Source organism: Accipiter gentilis, chromosome 22, assembly GCF_929443795.1.
Source record: "Accipiter gentilis chromosome 22, bAccGen1.1, whole genome shotgun sequence".
Lineage (NCBI taxonomy): Eukaryota > Metazoa > Chordata > Aves > Accipitriformes > Accipitridae > Astur > Astur gentilis.
In genome coordinates this window covers 22,253,586-22,269,995 of record NC_064901.1, presented here as the reverse complement: position 1 = coordinate 22,269,995, position 16,410 = coordinate 22,253,586, and the positions used below count along the sequence as shown (strand labels likewise).

Sequence of the window (16,410 nt, the reverse complement as noted above, 5' to 3'; positions counted from 1 at the left end):
ATTGCTGTCTCTTTACCTGGGGAAACTATATGAAGATTCCCTGCAGCAAAAAGCTGTCAGTGTCACAGCACAATACAGTCAGCGAGGGATGGTTTCCTCTGGGACAAGAGGCATGACAGCCAACAAGCTAAACTAGCAGCTCTAAGGGCTTTTTGTTGACAAAAGGTTGGTTTAAAAATAAGTATTGTCATGCTAATTGTGGTATTTCCATTGATTGTCTGACATTAAAAGGCTTAAGAACACATCCTGCACCATCTAATGACTGAGATATATTATAAATTGTAGACAAACCTTAAAAGATTCTAAGGGTTGATGGCGCACCCAGAAACCTTGATACTTTGATGAATCTTGGATTTTTGTGACTGGCAATGCAAAACAAGCTCTTCTGTGCTGTGGCCAAAAATACTGCGGGTGTGGGAAAATAAATAAAAATAAAAGCAACTTCTCAGGAAAAAAGGTGTTCTCTTAGTATTTGACAATACCTGTCAGTCACATTGTCCTGGTTCCAGCTGGGATAGAGTTAAATTTCTCTCTAGCAGCTGGTATAGCGTTATGGTTTGGATTCAGTATGAGAAAAATGTTGATAACACACTGATGTTTTCAGTTGTTGCTGAGTAGTGTTTAGACTTAAGTCAAGGATTTTTCAGCTTCTCACCCCCAGCCAGCAAGAAGGCTGGAGGGGCACAAGAAGTTGGGAGGGGACACAGCCAGGGCAGCTGAACCAACTGGCCAAAGGGATATTCCAGACCATACGACATCATGCCCAGTATAGAAACTGAGAAGAGTTGGCCTGGGGGGGATCGCTGCTCGGGAACTAACTGGGAATCGGTTGGCGACTGGTGAGCAATTGCATTGTGCATCACTTGTTTTGTATATTCCAATTCTTTTATTATTATTATTGTCATTTTATTTTTGTTATTATTATCATGATTAGTTTCTTCCTTTCTGTCCAATTAAACTGTTCTTATCTCAACCCATGAGTTTTACTTTTTTCCCTTCCAATTCCCTCCCCCATCCCACTGGCAGGGGCAGGGAGTGAGTGAGCGGCTGCGTGGTGCTTAGCTGCTGACTGGGGTTAAACCATGACACACATCAAGGCATTTATCTGTAAAAGGGACACTGAAGATGAAAGGTTTAGGAGCAAAATAAAACTACACAACTATTCTTTAACCTCCTCCAAAGACCAAATCACATTCCTATTTCAGAGTTGCTTTGTTTCATTTTTTTCCTCATTTGAGTAGACTGAAAATTACCCTACTAGAATTCCCTCATCAGAAGCCTCTCTTAATTTGAAAAGCACAAGTATAGGACATTGGTGGTTCCAGATTTTGTTCAGCAAAGCTCATGGTCACACTTCTGTATTACAGGATAGCTCATACTATCTAATTTCATCCTGATGCAGAAATCTGAAAGTTCAGATGAAGGGACACCACAATCCACCCACAAGTAAAAGCGTTAGTCTAATACTTCTGGAATAAGCAAGAGGACACTATTCTGAATGCAACTTATTGCTAAAGACAACTGTCTTCTGATAACTTCTAAATAGCCAAAATTAGTGATTTGGGGACCTCTCAAAATAACCAGTTGTCCATACCTAGCATGAACTGCTAGAGAGGCCAAGAACAGAATGAGTAGCAGAAGCTTACTTTCTCATCTCTATAGATGGTAATGGAAGTATCAGCATGGGGGTCTACAACTACTTCCCCTATTCCTGCAGTGAATGGAAAAGATAACTATATTTAACAGTACTCAGCAGCAAAATAGTCAGGTGAAGAAAGAAAATCAAATATAAAGCAACAGTACTTTATATCCTACCAGCAGTTATCTAAAAGAAAACTCTTACAGGAATTTGGACAAAATGATAAAGGGACAGATCTGAACATTCATTTGCATTACCACTACGAGTCTAAAATGAAATATATTAAGACCCAACTGTTCCTCTTGATATACGATTGCTTCAGCTCCACTTAGATTTGAGTGACAAACCACATTCAGCATGAAGAAAATCTGAAGCAAACTGAGGGGAAGCAAAACCGAGGTGGACTGAAAATCGGCTGAATGGCAGGGCCCAGAGGGTGGTGATCAGTGCCACAAAGTTGAGTTTGAGGCCGGTAACTAGCAGTGCACCCCAGGGGTCAACACTGGGTCCAAAACTGTTTAACGTCTTCATTAATGACCTGGATGATGGGGCAGAGCGTACCCTCAGCAAGTTCACTGGTGACACAGAACTGGGAGGAGTGGCTGATAAGCCAGAGGATTGTGCTGCTATTCAGAGGGACCTCGATAGGCTGGAGAAATGGGCCGACAGGAATCCGACAGAGTTCAGCAGAGGGAAGTGCCAAGTCCTGCACCTGGGGAGGAACAACCCCAGGCACCAGTACATGCTGGGGGCCACCCAGCTGGAAAAGAGTTTGCAGAAAAGGACCTGGGGGTCCTGGTGGACACCAAGCTGAACGTGAACCAGCAATATGCTCTTGAAACACAGGCAGCAACCGGTATCACTGGCTGCATTAGATAAAGTATTGCCAGCAGGTCAAAGGAGGTGATCCTTCCCTTCTCCTTAGCACTGGTGCGGCCACACCTGGAGTACTGTGTCCAGTTCTCGGCTCTGCAGTACAAGAGAGACATGAACACATTGGATAGAATCCAATGAAGGGCCACAAAGATGATTAAGGAACTGGAGCATCTCTCCTATGAGGACAAGCTGAGACATCTGGGACTGTTTAGCTTAGAGAAGACAAGGCCCCCGGCAGGGGTTCATCAGTCTATATAAACACCCCAAGGAAGGGTGCAAAGCAGACGGAGCCAGGCTCTTTTCAGTGGTGCCCAGTGACAGGATAGGAGGCAATGGGCACAAACTGAAACACAGGAGGTTACGTCTGAACATCAGGAAACACTTCTTTACTGTGAGGGTGACTGAGCACTGGCACAGGTTACCCAGAGAGGTTGTGGAGTCACCATCCTTGGAGATATTCAAAAGTCTTCTGGACATGTTCCTGAGCAACTGGCTCTAGGTGGCCCTGTCTGAGCAGCGGGGTTGGATCAGATGAGCTCCAGAGGTTCCTTCCAACCTCAACCATTCTGTGATTCTGTGTAATATAAAAACATAAGTCCTATCATTACTACTATTGCTATCAGAGGTGCTTGGCAGCCATTTGGCCGTAAGGTGATGCACAAAGCATAAGAAGATAGCAAACTGTGAAAAGCCATCATTTGACTTTTCAGGGACATCAAGTAAGGATATGCAACAGAGACTTAATTTTTCCATCATCTGCATATTAGTTCCTGTGTTTGAGAGGAACATGGTGCAATGTAGAGATGTTTCAAGTGCTGGTGACTTGTAATGGTCTCTCTGATGGTCGTCCACTTGCTAGGAATAGCTGGGACTTGGCAGACAAACAAGAACCCAACTCTTACACAAGAAGAAACCCCAGCTGCTCTAACTTAAGGTAGGAACAGCCCTGCTTTCCAGCCAATCACAAAACTGGGACATACTGAGCTTTAGTATTCTGTGCTGCATTCACCTTAAAGAGAATTTCTGTTGGCACAAAAGGCATAATGCAGTTCTCTCTGATACCACTGAAAATCCTTCTCTTGACCTCAGCTAACAATGATCAGATACCGAATTTCTGAAAGTGACATCTGGAAGACAGTAACAATAGTCAGATTTGGTGACCTCTTGGTTGTACAGTTACACATGTTGTTTGAACTACTCAGTTTTATCTGTCTAAACAAATAAGCAAACAGACTACATAGAATAATGTATTTCATCCTTGGCGTTATTTATCTGGAATTCCCAAACAAGTCATTAGAAGAAATGTTTGGTTGTTTCATGACAACATTCAAAAGCTAAATGTCAGCAGAACTATTAAAATTTCTTTGTTGATCACTTAAGCAGTTTTACAATGTGATGGAAAATAGTGAATAATCCCAAACACTGTTTTTACTCATAAAATTCCTGTAATGAGTCAATAAGCATTCATCTGAAAAGGAGTAACGGACACACTAAAACTTCTGCTAGACAGTTCTTAAAACAGAAACTGCAGTAGCAAAGATTAGGTTAACACTGGGGGTGCAACTCACGATAATGCTCAAAGAAAAATACACTTCCGTGGTTTTTGTCCCAGGCATCCAGTGTTTGTTTCATCCAAATACTGAACACTGCATCTGCTATTTACCTTATTCAGCTCTCACCTCAAGCAACCTCTGTGATATATCTCCTGGGTCTCCATTTGCTTCTTGGACCTGACAATGTAAAAATATAGCAATGTTATTCTGTAAAAGGTCTTTCATACAAAATGTATCTCAAAGCAGCTCTCAGACTTAATTAAACATTACATTACAATACAAAAGAAAGATGTTATGCTGCTAATTTAATCTGAAGAGCAGTAAGAAAAACTGTATGAGGGAATTGCATATTTACTGTGTCTCGCTACTTATATTAAAAGTGCTCATTTTACCAATAAAAGCACACACTATTTCCTGATATCCCTAGTCCTGCTAAATGCATCTGAAAACAAGCTAGAACAATGCACTGAACTATCTTTTCATATACCTAAAACACACCTGCACTATCAAATGAAAAAACAGAAGTAATGGGCATCTGGTATGGCTTTTTACACATCTACTAGCTAGGCTCCTCTGTTAAAAAAAAAAAGCTATTTTGGTTAAAAATAAAGATCATGGTCTGAGTCCTGTCAGCTGCCAGAGCTGTGCTGTACAGTGATAAGGCAGAGTCAGAAAAGCAAAGCAGCACACTTTATGGATCCTGGTTCCAGAGCAAACCAGTGTCAGTTCTCTACCCAACACAGCCTAGAGAGGCAATAAATTGATCTTTGGTTATGCTCTCAAATGCAGGTAAAAAACCCACAGTGTACATTGGTACTTAGGCCATTCTCTTTTTACTAAGAACCTGTGGCCATATTCCACGGTACGTGAAAATTACTCCCCAGCTATCTTAACCCTAATACCAGCCATAACTCTATTAATGATTTACTTATCAGCATTTATTCATTATTAAAAGATTAACACCTACTTAATGATGTCAATTATCTTATACACTTTCTTTCATGTTTCCTCCAATACCTGAGAGGAGCCTTTTTTAAATGTCTTCCCTGAAAATCTTTTCTTTTTTGTTACACCACAGAAATCTTCCCTTGAATTTAGCTACTAGTTCTGATGTAGTCTACTACATCCTTTTCATCTCCCGAACTTCCCTCCCTTCAACACCCATCTTTTTTCTTACACTTAGAATGGCCCTTGTAAAAGGGAACACGTTTCTGTTCTCAGTTTATCCTCTTCAGTAATATGATGACAAACATAAAAAAGAAAATGAGAAACTGCAGATTCTGTAGGAAGCAGATGATTCAAACTTCTCTAGTATTTTTAATATAATAAAAAACTAGCAACTGGTTAAAAAAAAAAAATCAGTGAAACTTATAAACCGAATATAACACAATTTCATATCAGAGGGTTAAATAACATTATTGCTACAAGTACATTGCAACAACAAAACAGAATGTAGTTTGTTTAATCATATTGTTCTGTGCTGTGAGGTACAATTTTGCTAATTCCTTCCTGGAAAAAGTGACAGAACTGTCCAGCATTTCATTTTGCAAGCTCGCTGTTAATATCCATTTTAAGAGTGTTTGGTCCTGGATTGAATCGAAGGCTAAAGATACTTTAGGGAAGACTGCATGTCTTGCCAAGCTGATGACAGCCAGTGGCATTTTGACTTAGAGAAACTCATTCTCGATTGCTGTGCATCTTTTATGGTTAGTGTTCCTGCACAAACAAGATGCAACATGAGAAAATAAAAATGGTTAGGTTTTAAATCTCTGTGAGGAGTGCAAATGACCATACAGAGAAGGCTCAGCCACATTGTATCAGAAAGCAGCATTATGCCCTGTGTTGTAGAAGATCCTACATGAGTGCCAGTAAGTAATATTTTGATGGCAATACTCTTCTGTGTAAAACACATCAGCACATTCACAGAGCTGTAATACAGAGAAAGAGTTTGGCCTGCTACTTTTTCAAATACTATAGGCTCCCACTATTGGTTTCAGGATTGCACAGTGACAGATTTTCCTGTGTCATTAATGGGCACAAAGCCTCTAGGATAATTATTTGTTTGATGCAGGCTCTTTCTCTTTCTTTAATAAAAATATTAAAAACCAAATACTGGCTGCAGAACCACTTCATGTGAAAAAAGACAGTCCTTGCCTTCACCCAGAAGCAGAAACAAGCAGATGGCGACCTCAGTATTAATGGCTCATAGCAGACAAAATTCCCATCGGCACAAAGGGGTCTGTGACACTGTAAAGAGCACATGGCATTTCATAAAGCCAGTGCTGAGCACCACGCCGGTGTCCTTCCCACTGTGCTTAGGGGAAATTCATCAGCCTCGGACAGCGGTCTAGATATAACACCCTTCTGTTTCCCAGTTCATGATCCCATTTCTCTCTTTCTTGCTTCAGTGTGTGAATGTCTCCTTTTCCGCACACAAATAACACTCAACAAATGCTAAGCAGTGAGAACATTCTAAGGCTGTGGCTGAACAGATCTACTTTACACCAGTATTTGATCCAAAAGCAAACCGAGAACTGTGGATTCGACACTACAGTCTAATACTATGTTCAAACCGAGAAACATAGCAAACAATGAGAACTGAATGCTACACAAACAATGCGTATAACCATAAGCAATGCACTTTTGGAAATGTAGAGTTGCTTCTTCTCACAGATTAACTTCATCGACTGTAACTGCTGTTAATAAAAGCTGCCACCTCTCAACAGAATAAATATTTTTAATATTGAATTAATAGTGACAGGACCTCCTTACCTACCTACTGACAGGTCAAGGAAAGGAACAATAATGCTGTCCCCTCACTTCTTCATTCTTAAGCTTTGAATGACATTTACTTGATATTCAAATATTATGAGCATCTTCTCCTGCCTCCTTTAAATGTCATAATATCACTGTTACTAATGTAACGTATAAATGGTTATGCGTTTCTGAATTTAACTGATGGTGTTGGTGTTGCACAAGTATTGTGACTAAAATCAGTGAGAGACCGTAAAGGAAGGAACTGGAATTTTATTTCAGTCAAAACTAATTTCACTCACTCACTGTTCTTCTCTTATGGATTTAAGTAATTTGTTCTTTTACGATCATTCTTTCATATCCATATATTCACAAGCACTAAGTGGTCTGGCCATGATGGACAAGGACAGTAGTTGTCAAGTCCTCATAATGTCTTCTAGGTCCTTCTTACATTGGAGATTATGGTCTAATGTTTGGATGTGCCTTTTATACCCTTGGTTAAGGCTTTTCAACCTTAAGAGTGACAATGACTGTGAAAGACTGTCTTTTCATATTGTCCTACCTGTCTGAATCATGAGGCAACACTAATGATTTACTCGCTGTCTTTTGTCTCCTTATCTGGGTGTTTTATAGCTCTAATTCTTTATCTTCCTGCCATATTTTCTTTAGATGAGAAAAGGCCAGCAAGAATATACTTAGAGATGAGGCAGAGCCTTTTTTGAAAGGTCCTATGAAGGGAGCTTTGCAGAGGACAACAAACACTAACTGACTAATTACACATTGCTACAGCTCAGGAGTAGCACATGACTCAAAAGAAGATAGGACTGGAAGGATCCTCCTGTTGCACTTTCTGATTTGTTGGTAATTAGAAATGGCATCTTTATGCCGATGCGGTCCCCAAGCACTAGGGCCAGATGCGCTGAACACTTGTAGTTCTGAAGCCACCTGCCAGCGAAAGAATAGAAGTATCATTTGCTGAACATGGCAAGGGCACCTGCTGATAAGATGCACGTCTGCACAAGTGACTATATCACATTCCCGAAAGCCCTAAATAATGTCACGATCTAAAAAACTATGATTAATTTTTCATGCAGATTGTCTCACTTGTGTGTGATTGTGCAAGTCTGTGAACGCTATGAGCGGGTGCGAGAAAACCCAGAGCTGAGCAGCAAGAATTGGAATGAGCTGAGAAAAAAAATCCATCTTGGTCCTAAGTGACAATATAAATACTTCTCTAGTCGCACATACGGCTGAGAAATCTACCCTCAAGACACTGGACTCCACCTCCTCTCACGATCCATGCACCCTAGTAGATTTTGCGAAGCACAGGAAGAACCCTGCTGCCCACAATGGGTCAAAGTCAACTTTTCAATCTTGCTTAGGTCTCTTCCTGCTTGCACCATAAAGGAAAGACCTGCATATTTCAAAGAAGCTGAGCCATCAAATGCTTTACAGACTTAAGCACATAAGCAGAAGAGTAGCTAAGAAAAATACAGAAGCCAGAAAAGGAAAAAAATACGCATTTTCTGTAACAGTCATTGAAAACATGCTGTCGGTGTAGAAGGAAGCACTAAGATAGCAGAAGCTGCAGAGCAAAGGTTTCACTTTCAGGAAGTCATTGTTAGTTCCACCATCACAGAAAGCCACACCAAAGATCAGCTGAGGGTGTCCTCTACAGACAGGAACTATAAAAATAATAAATGCCCAGAAATGATTGATTTGTAGGAAGTTAGTACTGGTTAGAGATTTGATCTGCAACCGCATAGACCTTTTTCTATAGAAAGATAATGTAAGAAGAGAAAAGACTTTTAAATTGAAGAAGGGACAGGTTACATAAAAAAAAACAACCACAAGTAACCCAGCTTTTAAAGTATAAAAAATTCAAAGTGACCACATCAGACAGAATGAAAATGAAACAGTTTCATAAACAACTCTCCCCTCTGCTCATTGTGTCCTTGGAGACAGATCCTTGCTTGTAGGCATAGCTTTGGATAGCTCAGTGGCTTTCTGAACTGCATCCAACTTTGCCAGTCTCCTCTGATCCCAAGGAAGTCCATTTGGTTATCTCTGGGTCCTGCTGACTTCTCCTGAGCAGTCTCTGTCCCTGTGGGCTGCAGCCTCGCAGGCTGCACTGTGACTCTCCTCCTGCCAGACCTGGAACCTTCTCCCCCAAACAGGTCCCTTAGCTCCCCAAAGCCACCCCCACCCCCGGCTGTCCTTTCCAAGAGCTCTCCTTTTCCAGCTACTTATTGAAAGGACACAGTATGCAACTGAGAACACGCACACAAAACAAATACCATCTGTCACATTTGGGAATTTTAATTTGTGTATACATTGACCCGAGACAAGCTCTGTAGGCAAGAACTGAAGTACATACAGTCTCTCTGGCTGACCTGAGAGGAACAGTAATAAATTTGCTTCCTCTAAGCCACTTTCTTCAGATCTCCTAGTAAATAGAAGAAGCAAACAGTTCCTGCAGACCTTATATTCCTCAATAGGGTGAATTATTTTTAGAACAAGCAAGCCACACAGGCTTTGATGGAAGCACTTGGGGCCAGATCTCCCCATCCATCTGCTCTTACTAGGCGAAGTTACACAATTTCACTAAAAATGTCAGTGTATTCCGCATCGATCACATGATGGAGAACATGCTGTGTTGATCATGGAACAGGCACACATCTAATGGTGCACTGAAAGTGTCCCTATGTCATGGCTTGACAACCAGTCTTCTCGCATAGCCAAATCTGCACCCATCCCCTGAGCTGCAGTTGTAGGATGGCTGTCATGTCACCCATCAGTTGTGCGATGGGGATGGGAGGAGCAGAGAGAGCAAGGTTACTGAGGAACAGGGTGACAAGCAACACACTGCCAGCACAAGTTACTTTGCCTATAGTCCATTAACTCTTGTCTTCTGAAGGGCCCCCGAGAAGGAGATGGGAGGGGGCAAACCAGATTAATTGTTCTGGTATGACAGATTTGGTCTGCATAATGGAAGCTTCTCACCCTGCCCTATGGTGAGCATGAATGTGCTATAATTCAGTCTGAATTCCCTATACCATATTCAATCACAACTGCTCCCCAGCAAGTGATGAATTCAATAGAGGTAGTAAAGTGAGGAAAAAGCCCTGTTGCACCAAGTCACAGATAATCCTGAAAAGAAAGTAACAAAATCCTCCAGATTCAGGAGTCAGACTCTTATAGCCCTGGGAGGAAAACCTGTTATGAATTACCTGTGCCTAAGGAATGAAAGATGCCAACTTTTCTGGAGAGTTGGGATAAGGAAGCCAGTTCTTTTTTGGAAGCTGTAGCTGGGGGTACACCTAAACAGTTCTTAAATTGGAAGAATAAACCTTTAGCACCCTCTACTCCAGCCTGTGGGTAATGATAACCTACTTGAGTTTAAATGCTTTCAAATTCAGGTTGGCCAAAACAGATGAACACTGTAGGTCCCTTTCAACTGACATATTCTAGTCTAGTCAAGTCTAAAAGTCTGTACCTAAGGTTGCATGAGTTTGAATCTGTCTCCACATAGAATCTCCCCCTTTTGTAGGGAGACATACCCTGATTTCACACTGTAGAACTGAATTACAAAGGGATGGCAACTTTTATTATCTGTCTGATTTCTGGCCACTGAGATGTCTTTAGCAAAAAAATCTGTGTATTTTCACCTCAGTCAAACCTTTTTTCAACAACTGTGGGCATTGGGATCTTCTTCCACTCTTTAAAAAAAAAAAAGGTAGAAGCAGTAAATTAAAAGATGGATGAAAAGAATCATGCAAGAAAACTCCACGGAGAGGACCACACAAAAATGGAACCCCAGTAAGAAAAGCAAGGTCATTCAAAAATGCTGGTGAAGTAAAGGTTCTAGCAAATGATCTGCAAGTCCAGAGTATGAGGAAATTGCTGACAGGGTTGACTTCGTGCTTTATTTTAAAGATATGGAAATATGCCAATAATGTAGACACAAAGAAGAACTGCAGCTTGAATTGAGACAGGATCTTAGTCTTTGTTTCTTCCTAGGGTCCACTGAGACAGCTGTCTACGGCAGCATTTCATTCCAATTATAGTGTTTTTGCAATATGATGACTTGTGTAGTAGGACACAGGTTATAACTCTCCTCAGATCATTCTGTATAGAATATTCAACATGACATCACATCTGTAAGTCAGAGGAAATGAGGACTAGATGTCTAACCAGTGGATTTAGAGGTAAATTTCTCGTATTTGTCATTCTCAGTACTTTAAACTGCCATAAGATACTCTGAGGAGTCTCATTAATTATGCAGCAGAGAGGTTTCATCAGCTACCTCCCCCCAGATATTTCTATTTAAAAGTGTGTTCACCCCTATCACCTGATAATCACTAGATAAATTAGACTGAGACCTGGATAACTATTGCCATTACTGTTACAGTAACAACCCTATAAACACTCAGAAGTAGTAGACGGACACTAGCTGCTAGTTTGTCAAAACATTTCCAAGACCAGCTACCAGAGATAAAGCTTCTGCCTCAGACAAAGCATGGTAAAACCATGACAGCCAGATGATGATACCGAGACAGCCTGCACCTTGCAGCAGGACTGAAAAGGGCTGACTTTCCTAGTCTGCCAAGCAGCACCAGGGGTAACTTTCTTTACTATGGATTGTGACCAGTTAGCATTAGTCAATAACTAGGAGAGATGTAGAAGAACCCTTCCATCAACAACAGAACTAAGACCTGAGTAAATGCGAGAAAGGAACACAGTGCTTCTCTGGGAGGGAAATTAACGTTTGCATAGCATTTTATCAGACACACCTCTGAAAAGCTGAGAAATAAACAGCACTGAAACCTGCACGACTTGTAGTCTTTTTTTCTTTCTTTGAAATGGAATATAGTATGGTACAACCAACCACAGCAGAGGAAGTGTTTTACTAGTGTACATCTTCAAACCAGCATAGCTTTACTAATTAAGAGCTCAGAAACCCAGAGAGATACATCAGTTTTGATCACAATATGCTATGTGTCAATTTTGTAATTAATTGCAATTTTCTGTAATAAACTTTCTGACTCTAGCTAAGTGGCTATGAATATGGAGCCACAATACTCTACAGCAAAGCAAGTGTCTCCTCTTTGCGATACACATAATTGCCACGTCAGGTGACAAATGTTATATTGATATTACAGCCAGAAGTGGTTACAAGTGTCCCTGCAGCTGAGACTTCTTTTCTCTTGTTACCCTTTATATTGTACACAGAAGTCAAGGCAAGTCTATGACTCTGTACTTCTGACAATGAAAAATTACAGACTCATTCAGCAATTTCTTAAAACTCCAGCAAATTGTCAGTACAGAAATCAGGCAGGTGGCTTGGCTATCCAGTTCTCATTAATCTGCCCTCTGGCATTTGTCAGTGCTCTGAGAGAATTTTGTATTATGCTTTAATAAAGCCTTTCAAGACGTATTGAATGCGTAAGTAATTTTTCACTGAAGGACGTTTGTGTGGCAGTCCCTAGATGTGGGCTAATTATTTTTTCCTTGAATATTTTTTAAAGGATATCTGGCTTCAACAATGCAAGATTAATATTTTGTCATCACTCAGACTCATGTTATTAGATTTGCTTGGTCTTTAGAGGACAGTAAACAACACATACAATCCCATTTAGAAATTTAAATGAAACAACTCTTCTAAGTTATTATGCGTATGTTCATTCATCTACAAATTCCAAAGTATTCATGAATAAGAAACAAAGTTGAATTAGATAAAAAAAGAAGTTAGCTCCCTCAATTGAAACTCCAAAGAATATATTCAGAGTAATGTTATTTTTTATTTCCACAGATGCTTCTTTATTAAACAGTTACATCAGTTTCTTAAAACAGCAAAATACCACTGAGAGGGAAGAGATAGGAAGAGGACTATGTCTGCAGTATCTCCATGTGGGTGCGTATGGTTTTTTTTCAGCCCAGCTTTGGACCTTCCTAAGTCTAACATAACATCTGTTTTTGTCCTCTTTCCATATCATTAACTGGGTTCTGTTAGAAGAACCCTAATGGTACTGTTTAGAAGTGTTCCACTCCCATGATTTTCCTTATTAGAACCACTGCCCTCTGAAGAATTATTGGTGGGATTCTAAGCAGCTTGCAACACCTTCAATTAGAGACTCATCCATAGTTGCCCCAGCTAAAAAAAAATCCTGATTCTCATCACTTCAAAGATTAATAAAGCCTCAGTATTAATTCTCACTGTCTGCTCATTTCCAACAGAAATTGTATTTGACGTGGAAAAAGGAGAAGTGTGAAGTCACAAAAACTGTGCCAGTTCAAATGTCTATGGCACACACAAATGAAGTGCCAGTTAAATAGCTCTGATAAATTCCAGTGTTTCAGAATGCTCATCTATTTTCTTTCTGCCAGTGCACAGGCAGTTTGCCTGGCTTATGTAGTAGAGAAAAAGCAGGTCACATTTTACAGTGTAAGAACCATCTGAAGAAAGGAATAACCATTTAGCACATCTGCCAAGAAGAAACACCAGAAGGAAACATTTCCGTGATCTATTTAATATACTCCTCTGCAATTATATTTTCTTTAACAGGTGCACTGCAGGACAAAAGTGTTCTGTCAATTCACTGCTCAAGAGCAGTCCATCCCAATGAGGAGGAAGCCAGTCAAAAACTCTCATGAGGCCTGCATAGATGAACAAGGAGCTCCTGGCAAAACTCAGGCAAAAAGGAAGTATACAGGAGGTGGAAACAGGGATGGGCAATTTGGGAGGAACATAGAGATGCTGTCCTGAGCATGCAGAGGCACAGTTAGGAAAGCCAAAGACCACCTGATGTTGAACCTGGTGAAGTCTTTTACAAGTGCAAAAGTAGCAGAAGGAAGATTAGGGAATATGTGGATCCACTGCTGAATGGGGCAGGGGCCCTGGTGACACAGGGTATGGAAAATACTGAGGTACAGAATGCCTTCTTTGCCTTGGTCTTTACCAGTAAGACCAGCTTTCAGAAATCCAAGGACCCAGAAACCAGGGGGAAAATCTGGAGCAAGGAATATTTACCGTTGGTGGAAGAGGATCGGGTTAGACAATACTTAAGCAAACTGGTCATACATTATACTGGTAAGTTGATGGGTTCTCATGGGATGCACCCAAAAGTGCTCAGGGATCTGGCTGATGTCATTCTGAGGCCACTCTCAATTATCTCAAACAATTGCGTCGACTGGGAGAGCTGCCCAAGGACTGGAGGAAAGCAAATATCACTCCTATCTTCAAGAAGGGCAAGAAGGAGGACCCAGGGAACTACAGGCTGGTCAGCTCACCTTCATCCCAGGGAAGGCGATAGAACAACCCATCCTGGAAACCATGTCCAGGCACATGAAGGACAAGAAAGTAATCAGGAGTGGTCAGCATGGATTCACCAAGGGGAAGTCATGCTTGACCAACCTGATGAGTTTCTGTGATGAAATAAACTGGCTTGGTAGACAAGGGGAGAGCAGTGGATATTGTCTACCTAGACTTCAGTAAGGCTTTTGACACCAACTCCCATAAGATCCTCACAGAGAAACTAAAGAAGTATGGGCTGGATGAGCACATAGGCAGGTGGACTGAAAACTGCCCGAACGGCCAGCCGCAGAGTGTTGTCATCAGTGTTACCGAGTCTAGTTGGAGGCCAGTAACTGGTGGTCAATACTGGAGTCCAAAACTGTTTAACGTCTTCATTAATGACCTGGATGATGGGGCAGAGCGTACCCTCAGCAAGTTCACTGGTGACACAGAACTGGGAGGAGTGGCTGATAAGCCAGAGGATTGTGCTGCTATTCAGAGGGACCTCGATAGGCTGGAGAAATGGGCCGACAGGAATCCGACAGAGTTCAGCAGAGGGAAGTGCCAAGTCCTGCACCTGGGGAGGAACAACCCCAGGCACCAGTACACGCTGGGGGCCACCCAGCTGGAAAAGAGTTTGCAGAAAAGGACCTGGGGGTCCTGGGGGACACCAAGCTGAACGTGAACCAGCAATATGCTCTTGAAACAAAGATTGACAGTATCATGGGCTGCATTAAATCTGCTTTTCCATACTCTCCCACATTTTAAGATATACCTATTTACCGCAGCCTTAGTTATTGCCTTATTCCTTAACAAAACTTTCACCAGGTAGAACAGTCCACTATTTACATTTTTAAGAAGAGAGGTAATAGAAATAATCTGAAAACAGATCATTCAGAGGAAAAGAAAGGTAACCAGATATTACCTAATCATTTCTTTACTTCATATCAAGGTCCTTTCTATGTTACCACCTGGTGCAATCTCTAATTTTTTAAGCTACATGACTCAGAAAACATTTACACTGTGAACACTGGAAGGGGAAAGATTCAGTAACAAAAACAGAATACCAGTGACTTTCAAGACAATTAACTTGAAAAGGTCAGAAATATTTTGGCACTACCACGCTATTGTGGGTACTTACCAGAGCCTTCATTTAAAATCCAGGCTGTTGGAATCAACATTGCTACTTTCTGACTTTTCTTCAACTCGCTTACTGGAAATTTCTAGTTTACTTCAGAAAAAACCTGAAGAGTTTCGTAACAAGAACAGAGAAGATGCATCAGGTATAGGTAGGCAATGATGTTTATAGTATCTCTGTTCTTTCTACACTTCATTAAATTTTCACGTTTATAGTGTCTCACATGGAAGAGGATCAATTCAGATATGGACAAAACAAACTGGCTCCTGTTTTACAGCTACTAGAGGTGCTTTACCTCTTCTAAAGACAGAAGACAAAGCTGTTGCAGTCTAAATAACCTAGATGAAAGTGACATTTGCTCAGAAGACAGCTATTTCTTATGTTATGGATACAAAAATCGGGGATTAAAAGACCAAAGCTTAATATCATAACACTCAATCTCAAAAATGGCACATTAACAGGTATCCAAGAAAAACTAAAATCAGAAGATTAAAAAAGCTTTCTTCTCGTATCAATCGGATGCATGACGCGTTCCCCTTCTCAAGTTTAGGATTAGAAAAGGGTCTGTCCACACAGGTGAAAAACACTACGGGGACTGTCCTATATACACAGACTGACAAAAGAACTGTATTTAATCAGCATTTTAGCTCCCATGCAGGCATAAGGGGCCTAATCTTATGTATTATCTTTGATTACAAGATTCTTAGCAAAGAAAAGTAAACTATATCTATTTTTACTTAGAGGTATTTACCTGGAAATGTTTATCTTCATTTCTCATTAGAAGCAACCTTGCAAGCATCTTTGACACTTTAACTGGGATATGCAACAGAAAAATCCCTATTATTATCTCAAACAAAACAGTTGAAAGGACATCCAGAAAAAGAACTTAAGTGAAAACCTGGCTTCCTTCAACATATTCCTGCTGATATTAATGAAGCCAGGATTTCACCCATTGATACAACAGCAAATATAATATCTGCATATGACAGTGCCCAGGATTATCTTGTTTGTTATACAAAAGAATACGAAAGGGAATAACATAAAATCTTGTGGACAGAATATGGGATTTTCAGGTATAAATTGAAAATCCTGCAGAATTTAATGAGTCTATTTTCATTTAACATTTGTAGTTCTGTCTGACATCCTCAAGTGGAAG

The 16,410-nt window shown here is 40.7% G+C and overlaps 1 long non-coding RNA gene across 1 annotated transcript; it reads right to left on the bottom strand.

Annotated features, from left to right (window-relative positions):
• Positions 1-4,206: 4,206 nt before the first annotated feature.
• LOC126049428 (uncharacterized) lies at positions 4,207-16,069 on the bottom strand. The gene is made up of 3 exons (XR_007509186.1): positions 16,006-16,069; positions 15,258-15,360; positions 4,207-4,245 (listed from the first exon to the last, which is right to left on the bottom strand). It is a non-coding gene; the product is annotated as an uncharacterized LOC126049428 (long non-coding RNA).
• Between the last annotated feature and the right edge of the window lie 341 nt (positions 16,070-16,410).